The sequence below is a fragment of the Triturus cristatus genome, chromosome 6 (genome assembly GCF_964204655.1).
Source record: "Triturus cristatus chromosome 6, aTriCri1.1, whole genome shotgun sequence".
NCBI lineage: Eukaryota > Metazoa > Chordata > Amphibia > Caudata > Salamandridae > Triturus > Triturus cristatus.
In genome coordinates, this window is record NC_140589.1 from 876,659,181 (window position 1) to 876,675,598 (window position 16,418).

The following is a 16,418-nucleotide window of genomic DNA, read 5'->3' on the forward strand; positions in this document are numbered from 1 at the left end:
GAGGCGATTTTACCATCTACCTGATACCATGCACCTCGAAATCAGGGCCAAAGTAACTTATTCCTGCCAGAAGGTATTTGTTTATTTAATTTATAGAGGGGTAACACGCTGGTAGGACGAGCAGAGTGCGGACAATTAGATTTTTGTTAATATTCAGGCTCCCTCGAGCCGGTGGAGCTGACGAGCTCATGGATACGCACCTGCGCGCCACGAGGGGTACTTTACCTGAGCAAACTTTTTTTGGCAGCCTACGCAGCAACCCTATACACTTACATACTCCCTGCTGACGAATGGCAACTACCTCGAAACACGTGTCCAGGGATGGCTAACGCAACACTTACTTTCACTCAAGACTTGGGCAGAGGCGTACCCGCCGACGCTGACTTCATGGACCACAATGCTTTGGGGTAACACGCTGGTAGGACGAGCAGAGTGCGGCCAATTAGATTTTTGTTAATATTCAGGCTCCCTCGAGCCGGTGGAGCTGACGAGGTCATGGATATGCACCTGCGCGCCACGAGGGGTACTTTACCTGAGCAAACTTTTTTTGGCAGCCTACGCAGCAACCCTTTACACTTACCTACTCCCTGATGATGAGAAGCAACTACCTCGAAACACGTGTCCAGGGATGGCTAACGCAACACTTACTTTCACTCAAGACTTGGGCAGAGGCGTACCCGCCGACGCTGACTTCATGGACCACAATGCTTTGGGGTAACACGCTGGTAGGACGAGCAAAGTGCGGCCAATTAGATTTTTGTTAATATTCAGGCTCCCTCGAGCCGGTGGAGCTGAAGAGCTCATGGATACGCACCTGCGCGCCACGAGGGGTACTTTACCTGAGCAAACTTTTTTTGGCAGCCTACGCAGCAACCCTATACACTTACCTACTCCCTGCTGACGAGAGGCAACTACCTCGAAACACGTGTCCAGGGATGGCTAACGCAACATTTACTTTCACTCAAGACTTGGGCAGAGGCGTACCCGCCGACGCTGACTTCATGGACCACAATGCTTTGAGGTAACACGCTGGTAGGACGAGCAGAGTGCGGCCAATTAGATTTATGTTTAAAATCCTGTTTACTAGGAATTACGAGTTTGAAGGTATTTAACCCTTTTGATAATTATTGAGTGTGTTAAATACATCAACCTTCGTTGAGGGCAAACCTACTGAACTTTAATATGGGAAACTTACGGTATTTACTGTAACATGTGGATTTAAAAGCCTCATGTTATGAAATCATAATAGGTGTTATTCATCACACCTGATAATAATCAAGCAATCAAGATGTATATCAGTAATGTACCCTGTGATATCATTATTTATCAGAAGTAATAAATAACACATTCACTTGTCATTTGGCCGTGTATGGGTTGCTTGGTTGACTCTTTGGGGGTCATTAGTATGGCGGGCGGACTTTGTCTTGTTACAGCTCACGTGAACTCTTGCTACCCTTGCTTAAAAATGTAGTAAAGTGATTATTGTGTACTTATTACCCACTCCTTTAAACCAAAGGCAGTGCCACTGGAGTTATGCGATTGTATGGTATCTGCGTTTTCTGATCATTATGGATTTGCCACATTTGCAACATAATCCATCATCTGCTTCATAATTTGCAGATTTATCTTGAAAATAAATATTGCCTTTTGCTCAAGGGGATGAAAAGTTACTAAAAACATGGCTTCGCTTGTTACCACATAATGGGAAAGCTTGTTGCAAATGCTGACTGGTCACCTTTCAGTTGATTAGTGGTGTTACTTGGTCTTCAACTGGTACTAATAAGATGAAATCTTTGCCCAGGCTTTGTTCATAAAATAATACTATCACAAAATGTGCTGCATTATCCTACACAAGTTTCCTTTCCTTCATGCATAATTTAGATATGCAAACGGCATAATTTGGTCTTCGCTTGTCACATAATTCCAGTGTCCCTTACTTCAGTGCACAAACTATGAGGCTGTAGTGACTGACAAGAAGATAGTCAAAGGGCTCAGTTGACAAGGTATATAAGCCATGTACCTTGTTGTCTGACATTAAAAAGAAAGCTGAAATAGTAGAATATTGTTTCTTTAAAATTAAAGGGCTTGATTACAAGTTAGGCAAACCAATGCATGTTTTATACGTTAATTTTGCACCACCTAATTATGATTGGTTAGGCTTTTCCACATCTGGGTTTACCAGGTATGGGAGAACCTAACCGATTCTTCTAGCCTTGAAACTCTCTCAAGGCTTTGGCAGCCAAGCAGTATTACAGCTTTTGTTATTGCAAGTGGGAGCATACAATGTTCCCGCCTGCCAAACAAGAGCTTCTCCTTCCCTCACCTACTCCATCCACTCCACCCACAGCCCTGAGCATACATTTACCATTCACTCAGAGCAGGTGGTAAATGTATGTGGTAAAAAATCCCATGGAATGGCAAATCCCGGGTGGTTTTACAACCAGAAAAATAACTCCCACACTATAATTGTTGAATCCATGGGGGATCTACGATTAATTGCACAGTACTGAGGCGATGTTACCATCTACCTGATACCATACACCTAGAAGTCAGGGCCAAAGTAACTTATTCCTGCCAGAAGGTATTTGTTTATTTAATTTATAGAGTATGGCTATTATCCAGTGAAATGGAGCGATGGCGCTAGAAAGAAACCATCAAGGAAGATGGGAGTTTGTAGTTGGTCATGTTGAAAGAGCCAGGATTAAGGCTTTTCTTAAAAATAAAGAAATATGATTGACAGTAATGTGAGTTAAATACATTGTTAGGCTCTGGGCTGCAAGGTAGGAATAATAGACCTGGGCAAAATGTTAATTACACCGGAGTAATCAGAGTAAATTCGCGTAAAATGACCTGAAAATTATGTGATTACTCTTGTTTGCTTATCAGTAACTTGGCATAAAATCCTACCTCATGAACAGGTAATTGGGCGAGCATGAGTGGCTGCTGTGGTTTGTGCTCTTTTACTTTTAGTACTATTTTCTTAGTGCAAAATGAACCCGCGGGTCCATTTTGTATGCAAGGGTGCATTTTACACGAATAAAATAGCACCAAATGCTGGGTTATCTCCTCACATAATTCAGCATAATCTGATGTAATTTAACTGTAATTTTACACAATTATGCTCCAGCAGATTACGTGAGTTACACCCACCCCTGAAGAAAAAGAGCATCCACTGCATTTGGACTGTTTAATGCATGGGATAGCAACTATAAGAAGATGAGATGTTTGCAATGTTCAGGGGTGGCAGTCCGAATGCATTTTTTCTCATGAGCTAGGAAGGACCATAAATGTGAAGAGCATTAAATGCAAAGCAAAGGTTTATTAGAAGTGTACATTTGCCTACGGGCAACCTGTTAAGGTTGCTCAGATGGTGAGGCAAATGGGTGCCGATGGGGAGGCTGAAGATGAGCCAAATAGTGGTGCTCTTTATAGTCTTTGTAAAGGATTGTCTGCAATGCTGTGATTTAGGGTGTTGCAGTAGTCCAGTCTGGAGGTGATCATGCCATGGACCAAAGTTTTTCTGACAGAGAGGAAGTCAGGAGAAGGTCTTGCAAAGCATTCTCAAAACAGGATGCTGAGCTCTTTATGGTAAAGTATAGGTAGACTTTCCAGTGTTAAGTTTCTATTTGTTGTGACTTCTGGTTGGGGGGGTTTCAGTATTTTCAAATATTTTTTAAAAATCGTACAAATCTGTGGCTTTCATTGTTTACGCTTCTTTGCTCTGTACAAATCATTGGGATTGTGTTTTTCCAGTGCTCATAAAGGACTTGACTATTATATCCCTAATTCATTCATTCATTCCTATTGTCATTTTTTCCTTCTTTCTTTCCTGCTCCTAATTCCCTTCTCTGTGCCGTTACCTTCAATTTGCTCTTAAGTATTTTTTTATTATTCCCTTCACCTGCCTGTTTGTTTTCCCAGCACTCAAACTCCTCTTTTCAACAGTTTAGTTCCACTCCATGTTCAGGATATGCATGTATTGGGATGTCACAAACATAAGGAAGGTGCACTCAGTACAAGAGTCATTCAGATCCACAAATGTTATCCGTTGATATTTCAAGTTTATTCCAAATATAATCGGCAAACAGCCAACGCGTTTCGTCCCTTTTGCCAGGGGACTTCTTCAGGGCTGCAGAAGTGACATAAGAACATAAAAGCACAAATATAATGCGACAACCAACAGAAACACATGACAAAATACAAATATATAAATACAATTTGATCAATGACAAACATAAACGTTGTGTACAACATCATATGTATAAAAACAACACAATACACACACATTACATATAACGTGTTTTGCTGGGCATATAATGCAAATCTATATATCTAACCATAAGGCTACATACATTTTTTGGTGATTTTGGGAAAGAACTTTTAAATAGAATGAAGACGAGAAAAAGAAGAGGAAAAAAGGTTTTTATAATAATAGAAACTGAAGATATATAAGACCAGCATAAGTATATGCAAGTATAAAAATAGATAAAATCAGTACAAAAACATACTCCATAACAGTAAGAATATATGTATATAGTCTCACCTAAAGATCAAACGAGATACGGCTAATTCCGCAATTAGTAATTGTAATTTCGGGATATCTGATGAAGCAAACAATGGCAATGATTTGAAAATTGTAAATCTGTCAAATAAAAAATTGGATGCAGATGAGATCGCAGTCTTAAGTAAAGGCTTAAACTTCTGTCCCACTCAGAGTGGAGATATAATTGATGCACATATAGACCTTTACAAATTTGTTCGAGTTCTTAAACTCAAGGATTACTTTTCCCAATCATATACCAGGAACATAGAACCAACAATGCCTGATGATCATATAACGCACACCATTGCTGACATTCGGGGGATACACTGTTTGGTAACTCTTGATGATGAAGATAATCAGGATATGACTTCAATTATGAATGAACTTGATATTCCACAAAATTACATGTCCAATAGTGGTCTAAAACCAAAATCGAAATTTGTGCCAGCTGCAAACTACCACCGCAATATTGATATTTTCTATGACAAAGTGAGTGAGGAATTACATAACTTGGAGGGATCAAACAAGCTTTTTCCCATAAAATATCACAACATTACCGCCCAAGAGAGAAAAGCACTAAATAGGCTAAAACAAGATAACAGCATTGTTATACGTGAGGTAGACAAGGGCGGTAATGTTGTGATTATGAATCATTGTGATTACATGGGCGAAATAAATCGTCAACTAAGTAACGATCTGTGTTACAAACAAATAGCACACAATCCCATTGTGAACTTAACAACTCTAATAAATATGAGACTTTCCGAATGGAGGGATATTGCCTTGTTTACAGAAAATTAATTCAGGTATTTAAGGGTGGATAGTCCTAACTATCCATGTATTTACATCTTGCCCAAAATACACAAACCAGCCCCCTTTCCCCCTGGTCGCCCAATCATCTCTGGGGTGGGTTCACCCACAGAAAAACTCTCAGAGTTTGTTGACCTAAAGCTTCAGAAGTATGTGGTAAATCTCCCATCATATGTCCGTGACAGCAAGGACATTTTGGTCAAATTTAAGGACTATGAATGGTCGGATGATCTAATGTTCGTCACTTTTGACGTAGAAAGCCTATACACCTGCATACGTAGAGATCTAGGGTCATTAGCGGTGCAGTCTTTTCTGGATAAGGACAGGGCGGATCTGTACATGTTCAATGAGATGATCATGGAAATGATTGACATCATCCTTGGTAATAACTTTTTTCTTTTTGATAGATGTTGGTTTCAACAGCTCCTTGGGACTGCCATGGGCTCCAGGTTTGCTCCCTCTTACGCCTGCCTCTTCATGGGGTGGTTTGAGAGGGAGCATGCCTGGGGAAGATGTGCCTCCTCCTGGACGAATAACATCGTGTTCTGGGGGAGGTACATAGATGATATCATCTGCCTGTGGTCAGGATCCTTGGACTCACTGACGGAATACTTTACGTATTTAAATACTAACGACTACAATGTAAAATTTACCATGGCTCATGACAAAGAAAAAATTTACTTTCTGGATATAAGTTTTTATATCAAGTATGGCACCATACAGAGCACTCTGTATAGGAAATATACAGCTTGCAACAGTGTCTTGCACGCAGAAAGTGCTCATGCAAGATCCGTTGTTCAAAACATTCCCTTCGGGGAATTAACTAGAATAAGAAGAAATTGTAGTGAGGAAACTACCTATCTTCATAACATTGCAGAGTCTAAAAAAAGATTCTTACAGAGAGGCTACAAAAGTGAACTCCTTGACAAAGCAATAGAGAAAACTAAACGTTTAAAGAGGGAGGATACACTACGAGAGAAACAAAAGAATCCCATGGATTTGGTGCCTAATAATGCTGTAAGATTCATCCCGCAATACAACACCAACAGTGGAAAAATTTACAACATGCGTAAGAAAAACTGGAGCATCTTAAAGGAGATCCCGGGATTAAAGAACTGTATTAACAATGCACCCTCTGTGGCTTATAGAAGGGGCAAATCGTTACGTAATTCCCTATGCCCTAGTTATGTGACTGGCAACAATGCAACATGGTTACCGCAGAAACCTATGGGCTTCTTTACATGTGGAATGTGGAATGTTTGTCCAAATGGCAAAAATAAAACCTGTAAGTTCACTTACAACACCTCTAGAACATTTGACATACTACACTTCATAAATTGTAACACCACACATGTCATTTATGTAATGGGATGTCCCTGTGGAATCATCTATGTGGGGAGCACAGTTCGCCAATTAAAAGTTAGGATACAGGAACATCGTAGGGCGATACTAAATGGCGACAATAGATACCCCTTGAGCGAACACTACAAAGAAATAAATCCAAATGACAGTACTTTCTGGTTTCATGGTATTGACCATGTTCCAATCGGTTACAGAGGTGGCAATAGGGAGCTCCTGGTTAGACGAAAGGAGGATAAATGGATATGTCGTCTGAGGGCCACAGAGAAGGGCCACAATACAGACAAAGAGCTCCATTACTTCCTGGGATGAGCCCTGGGACTAGTATAAAACTCAAGATCTTTTCCTTTAAACTAAATAGCTGTGTTCTTTCAAATACGCTCTGGTTCAAATCTTATTTTTTAGAACTTGGGAGTGCTAAGATAATTAACATGCTGTTCAAATATACTTTGGTTCAAATCTCATGTTTTAGAACTTGGGAGTATTTAGAAAATTAACATACTGTTCACAAGTAATAAGACGGGGCCTCTATGGTGTCCCTTAGTAATATCTACCATCCAGCCGATTGACATGTGACGATAATGCAGTGAATATGTATATTATATTTGCGTCAGTACTTTTTATTCATTTTTTCGATGAAGGATCTCATTATTTTTCTTCTTTACTGTATACATATTCCATCTTTCCCTTTTTTCCTTTGCCTTCCTTAAATCCTGATCTTAATCATGGGGTTTATTTGATGCCTCTTATTCTGTCGAGATGTGACGCAGTATACAGCTCAAGATCGTCATGCAGATTGAATTATGGGTCAACTAATGGCTCTCTACAATGTGTCCTTCTCGGCTATTTATCATAGTATATATTATAGGATATGCAATGATTCACTGTCATGCTTTGACATGGCGCTCTTGCTAGATCGTTCTATTATGGTCTTCTCTAATACGCGCGTCAATTTATGGCCATTTGAGGCATGTGGTTGCCACTATTGCTTGTTCTCTTAGTTTGAGTCTGGTTATTATAACAAGCTCACATTGCGCGTTGGCATAGCATATATCCTTTCTTTTGCCACTTGACATAACTCTGGCAATTTTTGATAAAATGTTCATATATATTTATATCATTTGTGTGTCTTTGTCCAATGTGTCTTTTTTAGACGATCTACATTTAGATCATTATGATAAGCTTACTTGCAATTCGTATTGTGCCTTAAACAAATAAATATATATAGAGCGTTTGGCACAGTATATGTTCTTTTTTCGTTTTGGCCCTCGATATGGTCTTGGCAATCTATGTTTATAAATACTGATATCACTGATATGACTCAATGCGCTTTCTTTGAAAGGATCTATATTTGGGTCTTAACGTTAAACCGACTTATAATTCGCATTGTGCCCAAATATCGGTTGTTTACGGCCCATTGAAAGATGGCGACCGTTTTTTATAAAAAAATACCTTCGTACGCAGGCCCTTCTTTATGTTGGTTTGTTTTGAGGGCGCGTCACTACGCAGACCACGCCATTTACGTTGCACCCGAGACGCTGTTAAAACCTGCCGCGTCTTGCGGGAAAGGTTTGATTGTCAGTTATCATGCTGCTCTTTATGTGACTACAAGTAAGTACACATGGCCAAACTAGATATAAGTTTGTTTTAACTTGCAGTTGCGCTCTATATGCAGCACCTGGGGTTTTTCCTAAAGTTGCGGCGTATTGCGATTTACTACTTGCGGGTAAGACTTGATCGTCAGTTACCATACTGCCTCTTCATGTGACTATAAGTAAATACGCATGGATAAACTAGATAATAGTTTGCTTTAATCTGCGGTGAAATACGTTTCAATCTGGTTGCCTTTTATTATGTTTTATCTTATGATTACACATTTGCTGCCATATAGAGATAGAAGTTACATGACTAAGTTGCGCTTTATATGCAGCGCCTGGGGTTTTGCCTAAACTTGCGGCGTAATGCGATTTACTCTGGGTGTCTTCAATTAGGCTATCAGCTATGACTACATATTTGCCGCCAAATGCAATACGTTATATGTGGATAACAATTTTTTGCAAGTCAACAGGCAAGGCATATGATTATTATAAGTCCATGATGATTATTGATATATATAGTGAGAGTGCAACAGAGTGACCCATGGGGAATCCATAATAGGGTTTTAGCGTTTATTAGCCAGTCAATATACTGTATTTTTATATGAGTCAATGTTAGTGATTGCTTTGCTTATCACTGCTTCATATGTTAGGGACTTATGTTGGTGCTTTTCGCGTCTTTGCGTCTATGTATTTACAATGGAGAGATTTGATGGGCTATTATTAATAGTCCTTTTCATTTCATTTTATTTTATTTGTCCTTTGTTTATAGATTGAGAGTGCAATTACCATGAAGCTTCTAGCAATCTAGAATTCACCTATGATGATATTCACTATGCCGCCATGTACTTTTGACGAATACGTAAGTTACCTTTGAAACCATATCTGTTGAGACATAATGATTTCTTTTGTTACTATTCTAAGTCCCTTCCTAATTCACTTAGAATATGGGAGTGATAAGGAATATGATTGAGGGTTTATTGCTTTCAGTGGCGTGAGTAATGTGATGACTTGATTTCTGAACGTGTTTTGGATTTTACTTCGTTTGGCTTATACCGTGAATGCAAAAAGAGGCGACGTTTTGGATTTTAGAACATACTCTATACTTGAGTATCACACTAAAGATTAGATATATTATGTATCTACTTGCCTTTTGTCATTTTGACTTTTAGATTGGGATACACATGTGATGAACTTTGCGCGGTTAATGGACATTTTGGCTATTATGAAGTTGCTGTTGCGGAATTAGCCGTATCTCGTTTGATCTTTAGGTTAGACTATATACATATATTCTTACTGTTATGGAGTATGTTTTTGTACTGATTTTATCTATTTTTATACTTGCATATACTTATGCTGGTCTAATATATCTTCAGTTTCTATTATTATAAAAACCTTTTTTCCTCTTCTTCTTTCTCGTCTTCGTTCTATTTAAAAGTTCTTTCCCAAAATCACCAAAAAATGTATGTAGCCTTATGGTTAGATATATAGATTTGTATTATATGCCCAGCAAAACACGTTATATGTAATGTGTTTGTATTGTGTTGTTTTTATACATATGATGTTGTACACAACGTTTATGTTTGTCATTGATCAAATTGTATTTATATCTTTGTATTTTGTCATGTGTTTCTGTTGGTTGTCGCATTATATTTGTGCTTTTATGTTCTTATGTCACTTCTGCAGCCCTGAAGAAGTCCCCTGGCAAAAGGGACGAAACGCGTTGGCTGTTTGCCGATTATATTTGGAATAAACTTGAAATATCAACGGATAACATTTGTTGATCTGAATGACTCTTGTACTGAGTGCACCTTCCTTATGTTTGTGAAATCTCTGGATCATTATAGCATCTTCCAACGACGGATGCTGGAAGTGGATGCACCATTTTTGGATATAGCTATATTTGGGAATTTAAGTGCTTAACCTTTGTCTGTTGTCGGTGGCTCTTCTTATTTGTGTAAATCATGTTTTGGGATGTGTTTGCTCCTCATTAGATTTCATTGAAGCAGATATAATCTTAATGACAAATATGTAAAATACTTTTCTGCTGCTCTAGTCATCATACAAATCAAAAAGTTAGACTGAATGAAGATTTTCTATGTAGGATGTGAGCAATATTTTGTAGGTACTCAGTGTACTTTTATGGTAAGCCAGTATTTCACTGTCCTATTCTTTCTCTTGAGGTAACAAGAACAGTTTGAGCTAATACATTTGATATTACAGCAAGTCTGACCTATTTCTTTTCTACCTAGACACAGAAGAGAAGACTCCTAAGGAATGATTATGCACACTGTGAGCTATAAACTATTTACGGACAGTAAATTCTGCAGTTGTTTAAAGAAATAGCTGTGGTAATAATGAAACTTTATAACCTGCAGCATGCCTGGAGACATGTGTTTGTTTTCTATTATTTGGCCATGCTTATGGGATTGTGGGCCTTTGTTTATTTAAATGCAATGAGGTGCTGGGCTTCTGCTGTGCGTATGTGAGAGTTACCTATTGTACATTAAGTTTTTGTGCTGTGCAGCGTTCACTATTCTAGTGCAAGGGCAGAACTATCACAGTTCAATTTGTTTCCATTAAATATGATCACTGTGGTGATTTTGGCAAGTGTCAGGCCTTGGTTCTGCCCCACAAGTTCCAAGCTTCATTTGCCAAGTGGGAGGCCTTGTTTAAGCACCATCAATTCTAACCTTCAAGTTAACATGTAGGCAGTGGGAATGAAAGTTGAATATGTGATACTGGGGCTGTATCAAGAACATGTTCTACTTCAGTATGAAGACTGTAAATGGATCCATCCACCTGTTGTTGCTTGAATTGTGTTGCCTGTAGCACGTTGGAAAATGCAGAGCAGTGGTTGCCTCTTCATGTTTTGCAGCTTCACTCTCTGTAGCTCATACATGAACTTACAGATTTACTGAGTTCATTTATGCAGTGTAGGGAGTACATCTGTGACAAAACCTGTGCTTAGACATCTTCTGAGCCTGTGAACGGTTGCTGCAGGTGTTCATTAGAGGGGTGTATGTAGCTTCTACAAGCATGCTTTTCAGTTCCTTGCACTGTAAAACTAATAACATGAGTATTGAGTAAAGAGTTTTAAAGGAGGACATTAACTCTCAAGACATCCACATGCATAGTGCTTTGTTACTTGGGGTATCAGAAAGGAAATCTCTGTCACACTCCAAATAAAGGAGGATGACATTATGGTAGTGCCTTATGTACTGGAATGAGACCCTCCTGCTTAATCAGCTGCAAATTTGCTGGTCACTACATAGCAATGTGAAGTGAACAGGGAGTTGAAGTCATATGAGCTGTGTCATTCTCCCAAAATAAGAGTGGAAGTAATCAATTAATTTCAGGGAGTCCAGAGACCTTGCGGCAGGTTAAAAAAGGACACATTAAGGGGTCGATTACGATAGCGGGCGGATCGCCACCGCCCGTATGGTGATGGCGATCCGCCCACTAAAATCCACCACCCGCATGACTTTCCCCCCGCCACATTACGATGGCGGGGGGGACCCCGGCGGACGGGAAGATCGTCCGCCGGTTTTCCGCCGTAGGCAATCCGCCCAATTGCCTACCGGGCGGAAAAGCCCAGGAATATGGTGGCGGTGCCTTGCAGGGACCGCCATCCATATTATCATTGTGGCGGTGAACTGCCTTTCCATGGCAGAGACTCCGCCATGGAAACTCAGGTGGTTTTGTCTTTCGTGGCCCATTGAGGGCCCCCAGGGTGTTCGGGGGTGGGGGGTGCACAGGGGGGGTACCTATGGTACCCCCCTACATTGTCATGGACATGGTACCTGTCACCTTGTGCATGACAATGCACACAGTGCATTCCCAGCATTCTGGCGGGTGGTGCTGTGAGCACCAACCGCCACAATGCTGGGAATGGAGGATGCCACAGCCACGGTGGCATCCTAATATGCCCCTAAATCTATTGTGCTCCTTCTGATGCTACCCATAAAAGTTAGGAGTTCGCTTTTCTCTATACCAACCATATCAATTGCTAAACTAAGATCATACTTTAAAATGAGAGGAGAATATCATCAACAACCGGCGATAATTATCGCTAAGCGCACTTAGCGCTAGGATAATTATCGCCGGCTATGGCTTGTTTTTATTGCGGAGATAGCACGCTATCAGCGACGTTTATCTCCAGAGCGATAAAAATACCCGAGTTAGCTGCCAAATGTGTAATTATCGCTGGGATTCCAGTGATAATTGCACAACGTTTGGCGCTACGTTGTTGATAGGGCATGGCATACTTAACCATGATATCCACCTTCCATTGGATATCATGGCTAAGTCAAACTAAAAGCAGGTGTAAGGAAAAAAAACGCGGTTAGCTCTACTTTTCTTATCGCTATGCTTGTTAGCGTGCCGCTTGATAATTGGAGAAATGTCGGTTAGCGACATTTCTCCAGTTATTTTCGGAAGAATGCCCACTTTGCATCTCATTAGAGATGCAAAGGGAGGTGTAGGAGAAAAGGGTGCTAACATGCGAGTTTGCATGTTAGCACCCTCTTGTTGATAGGGCGATAGTTTTATCTCCGCTTTTTTGGCTTTTAAAGCTAAAAAAGCGGAGATAAAGCCCTTGCTGATATGCCCCAGAGTGTTTAAAGCCTAACCATATGGCATATGCTTTATGTGGGTGAGATTTTCCTTGCTTTGGTTTGTGAAACCACATAACCTTTTCCCACTATGACAACATAATGAGATATTAAAATCAAACACCCAGATTAAAACTGTTTTACGTTAGGCTACCATAGTGAAAGAGAAAACAAAAATCATCAAATTGCTCTATAATAGCAGTGGAATGCTGCTTAAAATTGTTATAATAGAAATTTACCAATAAGATATCATGCTCAGTTGGGAAGGCTAACAGAGTTATCAGAAAAAAGGAAGAGGACCAAACTTTAGTGGTCTTAGATGCTGGGATTTGGACTGATATAAAAGTTGCAATACCAACCACCCGTAGCCCTTCCCGCTGGTGAAACAAGGAATGTCTCATAGAAGGCAAAATACCCATCAATGTTAAAGTCCTCAGTCATTCATGTTTCTTGGCAACAGAAAAAGTCAGCGGAACATAAAACGTCAATCAGAGCGGGGTTTTAAGTATTTTAGCATGCATCTGTAATGTTCCAGAAAATAAGACTCCAGCCATCATTTGTTAAGGCGGTTCTGGGCCTTTTCATCCTGAGGCCAATATTAGGGGAGCAACGCTGGCTGGTAGAGGGAGCGTGGGCAGGAATACAAATGATCCAACTGCAAGATAGGTTAAAATCTATTAAAAAAGGACACGCAGTGGAAGGGGATCATTGAGGCTTGGACTACTCTGCCCAATGGTCTGTAGAAAAAGCCCAGTGTAAGTTCTTAAATTGACTTGGGAAATAGCCCGGGGAAGTTGAGCTTGGACCAAATGTCTTTTCCCACCATTTTGTCTTTAAAGTTAAGAATGATACAATTGTTATTGTCTCATTTCGGAGTGTGGCCTGACCATGATACTCTCCTGACATGATTAATCTGACAATGCAACAGCCCAGGGTGCCCTGGCCTCCCATTGCCCAACCCCCCAGTTCATTAGTTAGTCGTGATCCTCCCTCATATCCTGTTTCAGATTTGAAATACCTCTCAACACCACCACAGAGGGGCTGCTTGGGGGTGGGGGAGTTTCAGAATTAGAAGCTTCAAGGGGTCTTGGGGACTATTTGAAATTGGATTTTTGGTCGGCTAAGGCATGTGCCAAAGTCGGGCAGAAACCACCACTCTAGTCAGGATAAGGGAGTTACACTCTAAAAAATAACCCCTGCTCACCCCCTTTGTAGCTTGGCACGAGCAGTCAGGCTTATCTTAAATGCAGTGTGTAAAGCATTTGCACATAACCAACAGTAATACAGTGTAAGCACTACAAAACGACACCGCACCACAAAAAATATTCAACATTTTTATATATTTAAGACAAAACCAAAAATGATAAAAAAAATACAGTACTTAAAAATCTTCAATTATCAAAATATGCTTGAAAAATAGTTCCTTGATGTCGATAGCTCCATCCCGGGCTATCACGGCGTCGTAAGCAAACAAATCCAAACAGTTCTGGCTGACCGTGGCGTTGCCGGGCAGTTACGGTGTCGGGAAGACCCGCAAACAGTACCTTTTAGAAATGCAGGGCGTAGGCAACCTCTCATTGAACTTCCGAAAGCACGGCGTCTGCAGGCGTCGGATTCCGGAGGTCGGTGCAGGAGTTGTTGGGCCCTTAAAGTCACACGCGTTGCAGGTTAAACTCCCCTCTGTTGAAGTCAGGAGTGCTGGCTTCAGCAGGCGTTGGGTACTGCAGTGTGAAGTGCAGTGGTGCGGCGTGCGGTGCCCTCAGGTCACGATGCGAGCAGTGGCTTGGTGGCAGCGACAAATGGCTTTGTCGGTGAGACCAGGGTCGCGGTGCGAGGTGAAGGCGGTACTCATCACGGTGCTGGCAGGTCACGGTGCAAGCAGCGGTGTCGTCGTGGCTGAAGCGCTGTCGTCAGCTGACAAACTGGAGTCGATGGTGCCGGTGTCGGTAGGCCAAGACTGCAGTGCATGATGAGGGCGGTGCGTCATGTAACTTAACGAGCGGTGTCCTCGAACCACGGTGTAAGCAGTGGCATAGATTTTGGCGTGGAGCGGAGGCATCGGGGATACCAAGGCATCGTCGTGAAGCGAGGCGGTGTGGAGTGTGGTGCCCACAGGTCGATGTGCGGACAGCGGCTCGGTGGCAGCATCAGCAGGCGTCGTCGGTGAGACCAGGGTCACAGTGCGGCATTGCGGCGGTGCTCTCTTCTGTACCTTCAGGACACGGGGTCAGCAGCAGCGTCGGGTTGCTTTTTCCTCTGTTGCAGCACAAAACACACCGTCCCCGTTGCTGAGAGCAGAAGAGCTTGAAGTCTTTGCTGTTCCTGAGACTTCTTGAACAGGGGGCAAGCTCTACCTCAAGCCCTTGGAGAAACTCACAAAAGTAGATTGCAGAAAGTTCAGTCCAGTCCTTTCACTGCCCAAGACAGAAGCAGCCACTGCAGGCCAACACAGCAAAGCACACAGCAAAGTGGTAGTCCCTTCTCACAGTTTCTCCAGCTCTTCTTCTTGGCAGTCTTCTTGATCCAAAAGATTCTAAAGTTCAGGGGTCTGGGCTCCAGTATTTATATCCCAAAATCCTTTGATCTCTTAGGCAGAGAGTGTCTGTGCCCAGCCAGAACCAGTTCTGCCTTCTCTGGTGTGACTTCCTGGCAGGAGGTGGAGACGGCATGGTCAGAGGCATACCAGACCCTTTGAGGTGCAAGGAAATCTCCTCCCCCTTCCCCAATTGTAGCCCAGGTCTATTCAGCCCTTTCCTGACCCACCTAGACTATCTGGAGCCACTCCTGCTCCCCAGTCTTCTGTCATCAAAAACCCAGACAGGCAATCCACATTCCAGCAGAGGCACACGGGATGACTGAGCAAAAAAATACCTACTTTCTAAAAGTGGTATTTTCAAACACCGAATGTAAAAATCACTTTCACTAAAATATGTATCTTTAGATTCTGAGTTCAGGCATACTAAACTTTATTTTCCTACCTTATTCCCCGGGCCAATTATGTTTATAAGATGTTATAAACAAACTCCCCATTCTGTCCAATGGGGAACAGGTAGCCTTGCAATAGCGATGCCACACACACCAGGGCATGTCCTACCTTTCACATACACTGCACCCTGCCCACAGGGGAACCTTGGGCCTACCTTAGGGGTGGCTGACATGTAAGAAAGTGGAAGGTGAGGGACTGGCAAGTGTGCGCACTGGCCAAGTCGACATGGCAGTTACAAACTGTGCGCAGACTCCGCAATGGCGGGTCTGAGTTACCTTTTCAGGGCTACTCACGTGGAAGGCAGAATCAGTGCTGCAGGCCCACTAGTAGTATTTGATTCACAGGCCATGGCACACTCAGTGCACTTTACTAGAGACTAACAAGTAAATCAAATATCCAATCATGGAAACACCAATACATAACACCATTAACCACAGGAACACTTTCACTTTACCACTGATCAGCAGTGAGAAAAGTGCTCAGAAACACTACGCCAGCAAAAACAGAGTCAT